Below are 11,264 nucleotides of genomic sequence, written 5' to 3'. Positions count from 1 at the left end.
GCCTGGCAAGGTCCAATGCATTAATTACAGCATCAACGAGTGCTGGTTCCGAAACGTGGTTCGCTTCATATTAGCGCATTTTGCAGGTAAAATGCACCAAGAGCTCGCAGGCTTTGGACACCTTGTAGATGTGCTTAATTTGTCATGTTTTTAGAAGTTTTTTTATTCTTAATGTGCAAAAAGACCCGCACCGTATTCATACGTGACGTGTATGAATGCGCACTTCCCCCATGCTTTAATTTTAAAATAAGGTTATATAGTTACACACGTACGCGTTTGTATCTGTGCCCTTTTGCTGTTATGTAAGTTACCATACTATAGAATCTCCTTTATAAAATCTAAGGGAAAGGGTTTGCACGGCTGCACTGTACCAACTAGGGGAAAAACGGCATAGGAGTCATATACTTCCAGGACTGTGGCAGGGATGAGGTAGGAGTGTCTACAATCACCCGGTGACATCAGATTTACCAGCCATTTTTCTATGCAAATAGCTCCTCATATGTCTGTGGTAAGAATAACAAGCGTTCTAGTGTTGCTTACTGAGGGATTTCAGATGTAGTGGTACAGGGGGAGACTTAAATTCATCCAATGGTTTCCTGTTTCTTCCCTACTATCAAAAATAGGAGCTCTTTTAGTACCTGTCACTTTCTCTACTCTTAGACTGTTTCCATACGGTACCACAGTATCATAAAGCAAAATAGCTTTAATGCTGTAAATTGAAGCATTTCATTTTTTGATTACTTCATTTTCCATATTAGACTTATATCATATTGCTTCAGAAACTCACTTGTAAAGCGCATTAGTTCTTGGCATTTTATGGAGGTTTTCATCGTTCTGGCTGGAGCAGAGGAGAGCAGAGCCCTGGCCCAGCGTGTTTACCTGGAGGTGCAACTAGACCATGCAGGTTCTAACAGAGTCTGAGGGGTTGCAGAAGGATGTTGTTTTCAGAGCACATTGCTTTCCATCTTGTGCGATCATAACACATGGCTTGGAAATTTGTCCAAATCCCTAAGTGGGATTAAAATGTTTAAATTATTAAAACGTCAGGAAGAGCTGTAAATGTTGATACTGTTTGCCAGTTATTTTGGTATAAAGGTGGAGGAAGGATGCCTTCCAAGCAGCCAGTGTGTGTGGGGGTTTCACAGCCTGTTTAGAGATTTTGAGACCTCGGCTCGAATTAATCCAATGGTCACTCTAACACCAATCCGTGACTCCTGAAGGATTAGAAAAAAGGCTGAAAACTGCTTTCTGTGGGGCAGCAAAAGATTCCTTGTGTCCAGAATGATTCACTCCGATTGTAACTCAACATCAAATCTCATTTCAGTGTTCCAATTGTAGGTTTTCTTCTTTCTTCTCCATACTGGAGTGTGCGGTACTTCTTTTGTACTTTATTCACACGTACACCCATTGTTAATCTTTTTGATCTGTCTGAGTGGAGTTTGCACGTTCTCCCTGTACTCCAGTTTCCTCCTACTGTCCAAAGACATGCTGGTGTGTTAGTTGGCTTAGGGGAAAGTTGGCCCTGGTGTGGGTGTGTGCATGTCTGCGTGTGCCCTGCAGTGGAGTGGTAAACCATCCAGGTTGTACCCCCCTTTGTGCCCGCTGCTCGCTGGGATGGGTACCAGCTACTCTGTGACTCATAATTGGAAGAAATGGTAAGGAATGGATGGATAGATGGGTGGATTTCAGGGCATACCCCAATTTCGCCAGCAGTCTCAGTGGAGTGATGCTGACAGATTATTCCTTTGAATATCAAAAGCAATTTTGTCAGACAACATGTCTGAGCTTATTTCCTCAGGGGTGTTTTATGCAGGTTATTCATGGCAGGTTAATCTGGAGGTCAGCAATAGATCATTGATGAGATCTGTCATGATTTGGACAGGATTAAGACCCTGACCTTTACACAGCGCTCTTTCTTCCAATTAAATCTCCACACGTGGTCGTGTTTTTGGGAGGAGATCTCTTCCTTTTCCATTTACAGCATGGTGTCGTTTCTGCTAAGACATTAAGACTTGAGCACTGAAATTGCAAATTGCAAGTGCTCAAGGAGATGTGGCTGGAATCCCTAAAGAAGAAACCTGAGACAAAAATGTCAACCTCATATAAAAGTTGTCTTTGCTGTTGCCATTAGGGACTTAAAGATCTTTATAAAACCCAAAGAACTGTGGTACAGTATGTCAGACCAAGCTTGGATAGCACAACTATAGATCAGCTGTCAATACTATAGACATTTCTAGCCCCAGCAGGCCTTAGACTGAAGTATTTTAGCTGGATTTTTAAAATCTCTTATAACACTTGACTAGGGTTTACCATTATAAAAGAACAGTAAAGTGTAGCAATGCATTGCAATGCAGTATCCTATGAATACACCCTGGTAAAACAGGGCAATGCAAAATGTATGTATAGTAGATGCTTGAGAAAAATGAATAAAATACTGCCTGTTTATTATAATATAGTTTTATCTTTCAGTATCACACTGTAATCCTTGTAGCCACATTCTCCTCTGAGCCAATTTGTTGGAAATGGAGGAAAATCTTTAAAGAGGACCGGCGCTGCCTCTGTTATGGTGCACCCTGCCCACGCATGGCTATCAGCCTCTGCGTATTCCCTCATATCTCCGAGGTTTTGATTGATGCTCGACCTGGGAAAAGAACAACAGCACCCAAACAAAATGCTCTTGCGGCGTGCAGTTGCCAAATGAGAAGCTTTTCGTCAACAACAGCCATTGCACTGCATTGGTTAGAGAGCAAAATGAAGAAAATAACCATTAGCAGGGGCACGTAGGGCATTCAGCGCCTGATTATGTAATTTATGGTGTTTTTCCAGACTCAGATGATGAAACCGGCTTTTCTATTTGAAGAAGATGAAGGGGGTGGGGGGGGGGAGTGTTTGCACACAGTGTGTGTGTGGGGCAGTGTAATGTGGTGGCATTGGATTTAAATTAAATTGTGTGCAGAGGAGGGTTGTTGCTTTTCTTTTCAATTTTTTACGGGTCATTTCCCTCCAGTCCAGATCGTTTTTGCACATTCGCACTGGGTACCTTTAAAAAAACAAATTTAATAGCTTACCACCTGGGAAAATAGCATGATTGCTCCTCAGAGGGTTGGGCCGGAGAAAGGGTGCTTGTACATCTCGCAGAATAAAACCTGAAGAAATCTTGACAGAATAAAGCATCTGTGTTTGTGTTTAGTTGCGCACAGGGGAAGATAATTCTTAATTGAACTCTGTAGAGCCCTGCAGCTGGATTTTCCAGATTATAGCTCATCTAGCACTTTACCTCTGGACTGACAGTTCATTTATTTTAATTGACTGATGATTTAATTGAACTTGATGTCACATAATCCGGCACTGGTTTGCATTGTAATGACAACAGCTGGAAACTCCAGTACAGAGACAAAGTCTCTGCATAGGTTTGCCTGAGTCAGTGTTGTTAAAGTGAATCTCACTATACTGGAGAGCTCTGTAATGCACTGTACATTCTGTCTTTTAGTTTTTGTTGTCATTTGTGAATGAAGTCAGGTGTGCAAGATCTGTCATGCTTTGACAATGCCAGAAGGTGGTAAAATCAAAACCGACAAGAAGTCTTGAACCAAGACAAAATGGAATGATGTGAAAATATATTAAACAGTCCCTTGGCGAAGATCAATGGATGAGCTGGACGTGCTGACAGTGGCTAAGTTTAATAGGATTGCAGTGATACATGAGCCTTTGTGTTGAATGCAGTCGCAGTGGGTTAAAGCTCTCCTCTCCCTCCTGCTCTTTTTTTATCGGGTAATCTCTCCCTGAAGCACAGTGGCACGCAAAACTACGGCTGTGCCTTTAACTGGTAATTTCCTTTTTATCTGGGAGCATTGTTGAGATAACATGGACACATGGCTCTTTCTCTTTCAATCTGAACACTTGTGCCTCTGAAACAGCCTCAGGAAAACACACTGTACATACCAACCAAGAATCAAGTCTGTACCGTTTTATCGTCCTCCAGCTGTTAGAGTTCTTTATCCAATAGTTGTCACTGGGATGCAGGCGGTGATACTCTGCTACTGTATCTGTAAGTCCCAGAAGAAGGCACACAAACAGCTCTCAAAGGGTTTCATGTCTAAACAGAACAGGCTGACTTCATCTAGTCCATTCTTGTTGCACATGAATTTGCATTCTGCTTTACAATACTCATTTTATTTCTAAAACTAGATATGGGTCATGCAGCTCACGAAGTTTAGATAATAACTTTTCCATTGTTTGTTCCCTCGTTTTAGGAAAGTTCAGTGTGATTAAGTCCTCCTCAACATGCATGTGCTTTTTTATAGAATTTAATGGACATTGGCACTTGCAGTTCTGGTTCTCCAGACTTCCACACAGGTTGGGAGCAACCTTTCTGCTCAGAGATGCATTGACAGAGATGCATATCCTTGAGTCAACAGTTTTACTAAGAGTTTTCATTTTGCCATCCGATCCAAACATGTCGACTGCAGGGCAATGCAAGACCACACAGTGCCAAGATTACAATGGCATGGCTGCAATGTTGGGGTCTTGCCCTGGCCAGCCTTATCACCTGTCTTCAGTCCAGTACAGCACTTGTAGGACCAGCTTGCCAGTGCCATCAACAGGAGACGCCCACGACTGGCCATCCTGCACCAGCTGGCTGCAGCTGCTCAAGAAGGGAGGTGCAGCATCCCACAGCAGTCTGTACAGAGACTGATCAGGTCTATGCGTCGGCACTGCCAGCATTGTGTTAATGCCCAGGGAGGTCATACCAAGCACTAGCTTTGAATGTTTTCATTTTGACAGTGTGTCACGTTTCATACTGAAATGATGTTTAGATGTGCATTGGTGTTTATATTTTTTATGATTTAGTTGACTTATGTGTTTAAATTATTTTACTAATTCCAGTGTTTGTCCATTTTCTTTTGTGCATCAGTATAGGTCTTGTCACATTTGTATATATAATTACAATAAATAACTACCCCGTGGGGATAATACTGCTCCAGATTTATAGGGCTATTGTGTTGACTAGGATTTTCTTTTAGAACATGAGCAGAGCAGTTTGCGGCAGATTGTTCATCTACCAAAGACATTTTTATAGGCTGCTCTGCAGAGTAACACAGCAAAAACCCCAATTAACCTTATAGCTGAACAGAAATATAGTGGGAGAGAATAAACCAGGAGCGTGCAGTTCAGGTTCTGGAGGGCTAGCGTGTCAGCAGGTTTTCCAGCACCAGCACCTGAAGAGCTGGGGAAGCTGTTAAACTGGTTCAATTAAGCCAGTAATGATGTTTTTAAGAGCCCAGCTGGCCTGAAAACACACAGACATTACTGGCTTTCAAAGACCAGGATCGCTCCTATAACTTCTTGCATTAGTGCCAGTGTGGAGTGGCTTGTACTGTATGTATCTTTGCATCGAAACAGTACACACCAGAGTGTGTCTAGTTCTTCCAATGAATGGTTTAAGGAACCTTTCTATCAATTTATCAATTAATGACCTTAAACATTGTAGTCATAGGCACATAGTCCAGATGACCTCTTTCCTTGAATTATATACTATGTAGGGAGGTAGCCTCTTTGTGTACCCTAAAAAGTAACAGTACAATATAAATCTTGGAGCACAAATTAACCATTGGTAAGAAGTAGAGGTACAGTGTACACTTCAAACCTTTGACAGATGCCAAGCCTCTTGTTTGTCCAAGCGTGGGTACTTCTTGGATGAAAGCATGCTTTCACTCGTATGTGATTGTTACTACATTTCAAGTTAACATCTGCAGAGCTGTGTTCTGTCAAGGGCAGAGACGTGCAGAATACATTGACATATGCATATACAATAAGCATTGAGCTTTACAGTATGATATTGTATGTCACATTGTAAAGGGCACTGTACATTGTATAGCTATATTACACTATTAGAGGATATTACACTTAGCTATTAACTATATTACACTATTAGAGTGGGGTTATAGCATACTGCTGCCACCTTCCTTGAACCAAAATCTCTGTGTACTGAGTTCTTATTCTGATAGAAGAATGTTTAATTTCTATCACATTTGTTTTATGATGAAGACAGAGCTAATAGATTAGTGCTTAAAGGTGTTGCACTGTGAGAAATGATCTTTTCTGGACCTCGTTTCATAGCAACACAGAAATACCTGATTAGAGAGTTACCATTGAAGAGCCTGTACTTGCCGGAATCAAGTCATCTCTTTATGAACATACAGCAGGACTTCCTGTCATAATCAGAGGTGCCTATCTGGTGACACCGCTCTGTATTTCAAGACGTACACTTCAGACCATTGCGAAATGACAGCCACAACGACTGTTCTTGATAAACTGCTGCCCAAGTCTGGCTTGCGGAACATAAGTGATGTGTGAGTGAGTGAGTGGGCTTCAGATCATTTGCCCAGGTACAAAAAGGTGGAGGACAAATATTTCTCCCATATCTTTTCAGTGTTTGTGCTGTTTCACTCTCTCTGAAGCATCATTACTCAGCCTCAGAGTCATGCCTTTGTGCGTGACTTTGTAAATAGTTTTAAAAGAGAATGATTTATGAGAGCCTCAGTGCTGAAGGAGACCCCTATTTGTTATCGCTGTTAAAGTCAATCTGCATATTAAATTTTGTGGAATACTATAAAGTAACACAACCCAGATACACACCCACGTCCAGCTTTTGAATGCTCCTCTGCAGTGAAGGCTAATTCCACCAAAGCTGCCCTGGGCTTCCCAAATGATTAAGAAATGTAATCACAGCAGCAATTAACACTGGGCTGTAAAAATAACAGTACTAAACTGCAACAAGGTCATATAAATTATCCGAACAGTTATTTAAAGATCCAAATTGTATGATACCACACTCTTGTGTTTCCGACAAATCAATAAACAACAGCCTGTAACATTTTCTTCCTATGGGAATATTAAACATGTCCCTTCCACCCTCATTTTTCTGGCAGATACTATGTCAAAAGGTGAGATGTCAGCTCAATTAAGACAATGCAGTGCAATAAAACACAATGTGTTTCTCTTGGCAGCAGTTCTGTTTAACCTGCTGCATTTTGTGATGTCACAGTGACTTAGCCACAGCAACAGACCAAAGGTGAATGGTGGCAAGACTTTTCAGTCCTTAATGGTTTATTTAAATAAATTGGGAATCTGGCTTATAGTCACAAAAGCACGCTGCCCTTTGGAAGTTCCTTTCCCCTTTTCTAATAAATTACGTTTTTGTCCAGCATGTAAGATGAATCTAAAGCCTTTTGTAACCCATTCCAGTTTGTTCTGTTGTTGTTATATCATTTTCTTGGCCCTGTCTCCTCTGGGCAGCCAGATTTAATCTGAGGTTGATACCAGCGTGGGCAGGAGGCGAGGAGAGTGTGACAATCTGTGACCAGAGACATTCATTTCCAGAAGAGGCCACAGGTGTGCAGTCTGCGCCCCTGCAGTCAAGATCCGCTGCCAGCACCCTATAATTGCCCCTGCCCCAGCCCGGCCAGCTGTCCTCACAATGCTGGGGTTGGAAGTGTGGCTGGGGGTTCGAGACCCCGTGATCGATATCGATCCAGTCTGATGCAGTTTTGGGCTGTCCCATGCTGCGGGCATCCTCGTGCATCACTACAATGACCCAGCGCAGAAAACATTTACCACAAAAGACCATTTCAAATCTATAATCCATTCTGTGTGACATTTATCCAGCTATGTGTATTATATTTTTACTATGTCAATCATGGCATGCTCCCTTTTCTCTGGGCATAAAATATGAAAATACTAGATACTGAAAAATGAGATCACTTCAGCATTAAACCTCATAACCTTGAACAGTAGTTCCCTGTGAATTCAGTCTGTGAACTTCAATACCAGCTGTGTTATAATAGCATAACTGAAGTCTGAACTGAACTGCCATTTTCTGGAATTTGAGATCTTTGTTCTCAGCTCCTAAACAGCTGGAGTATTTCCTAAACATGTGGACTAATTCTTTGTAAATACATGTTTTGTATGTTCACCCTGCAGCTCTTTGGCAGAGACACAATGAAACATTCCTCACGAAGCAGATAGTTGAAAGAAGGGTTTCATCGAGTCCCTGAGAGCCCGGCTGACACAGTGATCATGAAAACTAGGATTCACAGGCCTCTTCTTAAGTCGAAGTCAAGTCAGAGTCCAAGATTGCCGGATGGCCTACTGAGGCAAAGAGAAGATCCTGAGATACTTGACACAAGACTGACACCAGCCGTTGTCTAGACTAGGGGTTCCTGGGAACCCCACACCTGCTGGATTTCATTGCAGCTGAGCTCTTTACTTACTACACAAACTCTGAACTGAACCAAAGTGTTGTTTGGTTAGAGCTTTAGCTACTCAAAGGCTGGAGATTTTATATTACTTTAGAAAAACTTAGTACTTAGTAGGGGACCTTCTATATGTTAAGGAACTTAAAGCAATTAAAGAGTCCAAATTAAACCAATTATGAGGCTCCATCAAGACTTCAACTATTCAATAGAATCAAACCAGCAGGTACTGTATGTGAGTCGCCAGGAGTAGGACTGGGACCAAAATGATGGAGAATACTGCAATTTGTGTTCTTGCCCAAATCATAAAAAACCCAACAGCAGCATTTGAAAACATGCTTACTTAGGTTAGTCTTGCACGGAATGGGTCTCACCTGCTAAGAACTGTGCTTCCTAATTAATTTTCTTTCCTCATTGTGCATGTTCGTTATCAAAAAATGCAAGACTTCTGAAACAGATTTGCAGTCCCCTAAGATTTCCCTTTTTCTATTTTTTCATTCTTACTTTTTTTTTCCTCTGGGCTGCGTGTTAAATTCAAAGCACACAGCGTTAATGTTTTATAGGAGTCCCAGTTCTACAGAGCGTGGGCAGCCAGCGAACGACATAAATAATGAAGGCAGGAAACTGAAAAGGAGGGGGAGGTGGGGGTGTCTAGTAGAGTTTCACTCAGCTACATTCATAATGTGAGTTTTCACTGCTCCTGCGAAAGGGAGATTCCTTCAGGAAAAAGAAAAATTCATTATGGATCCTTTCCAGCTACACAACAAAATCTGTTCGTTTTTTTTCTTCCTCGCTGACACACTGAGTGCTGTGAGAACAAGATAGCGGAATCAGAGCGGTTCTGGCGTCGGAACACTCGCCGTGTGTCAGCTGTCCAAATGTAAGGTAATGTAGTAATTGCAAATTTCAGCAAAATCCACCTGGAGCTGCATTACAGAATTATACAGACCTAATTGGAGACGAGGAGAAAAGTAAAGTGGATTTTTTAAAGTTGTGTTTGTAGAAGCAGCCCTTCTTCAGCAGTACATTGAACAAATAGGCAAAGGAAAGTTGAAATTAACTGGATTTGCATTTTCAATTATTTTGATGGTGTCTTTAAGGCTTGAGCATCTATTCCTATAAGAATGCTATAAAATATCTTCGTTTGAAAATGAGATTGAAAGCTGCAGGCAAGTCACACAGACTTGTACTGGTTTGCAATTGTCATCTGCTTTTGCAAGACCTTGATATTTTTTTTAAAATATGGCAGAGGCCTTGTTATTCAGGCTTTTTAAAACTATTTCGGAAACACTTTCGGGCAGTTTAAGACGGTGAAATTGAAATAAAAGTAGATTGTAAGGAATAGTCCATCCATCCATCAATTTCCGAACTGGTCTTTCCAACTCAGTGTCATGGGGGAGCCGGAGCCTATCCCAGCAAGCAATGGGGGTAAGGCAGGGTACACCCTGGGGAGGACACCAGTCAGGGCAGACAGACACAAACACACACACTTTCCCCAGGGCCAAGTTACCAGAAGCCAATTAACCTACCACCATGGACTGAGGGAGGGAACTGGAGAGTCCAGGGGAAACCCACGTGACCACAGGGATAACATACAAACTCCATGCAGCCAGTACACCAGGAACTGAACCCAGGAAGCAACCTGCTTTCCAGTTCCTCCAAACGGAGCAGACATGCTTCTGTTCCATTAACAGTTAAGCTCCTGATTCCCCAATCCCAAAGGACAGCACTTTTTTCATTTGAGCTTGTCCACTTGATTTGAAACTTTGATTATAAAAGGATCTACACACTGAATCCCGACAAACCCAACTGAAATATAAAGGGATCCAAGAAGATTCTGGTGGATAAGGTGTGAACTGTTACACCCTACGGTTTTCCCTCACAACGTAACTAATGTCAAATAAAAATCGTCCTGGGTCGACTCTTTAAGGCTTTTAATCAAAATGTTACCGAACAGTGTTGCGCTCTTTCTTTCAGCTTGGCAAGTAGGTGCTTGTTAGTTGTCTCCTACACCAACGGCTTGGGTCAAGAAGATTGTCTCCCACACAGACTCCCCTACCTCCTGGGCACGGCCCATTGACCCCGGAGAAAAAAACATTCCCTTGTCTTGTGATTAAAGAGCAGGTGAAAGAAAACGATTCAGATCTTACTAGGAACCTATTCCCTTATCTCACTGTCTTTAAGGAGACAAGAGAGCAGCATAAAAAACAGGGTGGTGTACAAATTAAGTAGGGAAATTCTATTTAATTCGATGAGATCAGCCCTGCAAAACAGCAGAAAAATGGACAGATATGTGCAAATGTGAAAGCTGCATGAAGCTGTAGGACTTCATTTGAACACGAAACTGGCTTCATTCAGTTCATTTGGTCCTTGGTAGTGCATATCATTCATTAAGTTAATGAAGGTCCCCCTGTCAGGAGGGCCTGGGTGATAGATAGGCGGTCTGAGTGTCTGTGTTTGTGAAGCGTATCGATGGCTATCCAGGCTGTCAAGGAAAACTGCCACTGTAAACAGAGCTGTCTCCAAATCTCACTCCACAAAACGTCACATGTGATATGTGATATGTGCTGCATTATGGCCGCACAGATTTTCATACTGATTCAGTTTGTATGCCGTTAATTGTTGGCAGTTTTCTGCAGGAACTGCATTTCTCATCGTAATGGTCCCATCTATATGGCTGATGATAAAAAGTGAGGTTCCTGCAGTGTACGTGCTGAACTATTATCTGCACACTCTTGTGCTACTGGAGCCCTTTGCCTTTTCCTGCATAAGATGTCTATGTGCTGTATGGATTGTCCTCGTCCTTCATGTCTTAGAGTAGGTAATTCTGTGTTCCTCTGCAGCCAGCTGGACACTTGAGAATCTGGGTGAAATAAAAAAAATGTTCTTTGCAGTAGACTGAAGGATATTATATCCATTCTTTTGTATACAAAAACAAAAAAAAGTAATGCATCAGAATTAAATGCAGATGGAAAAAAATGGAAACAAATTTATTGATTCCCAAAAACT

This window comes from Lepisosteus oculatus, chromosome 20 (genome assembly GCF_040954835.1).
Source record: "Lepisosteus oculatus isolate fLepOcu1 chromosome 20, fLepOcu1.hap2, whole genome shotgun sequence".
NCBI classification, from domain to species: Eukaryota; Metazoa; Chordata; class Actinopteri; order Semionotiformes; family Lepisosteidae; genus Lepisosteus; species Lepisosteus oculatus.
Note: the sequence above shows the minus strand (reverse complement) of the source record.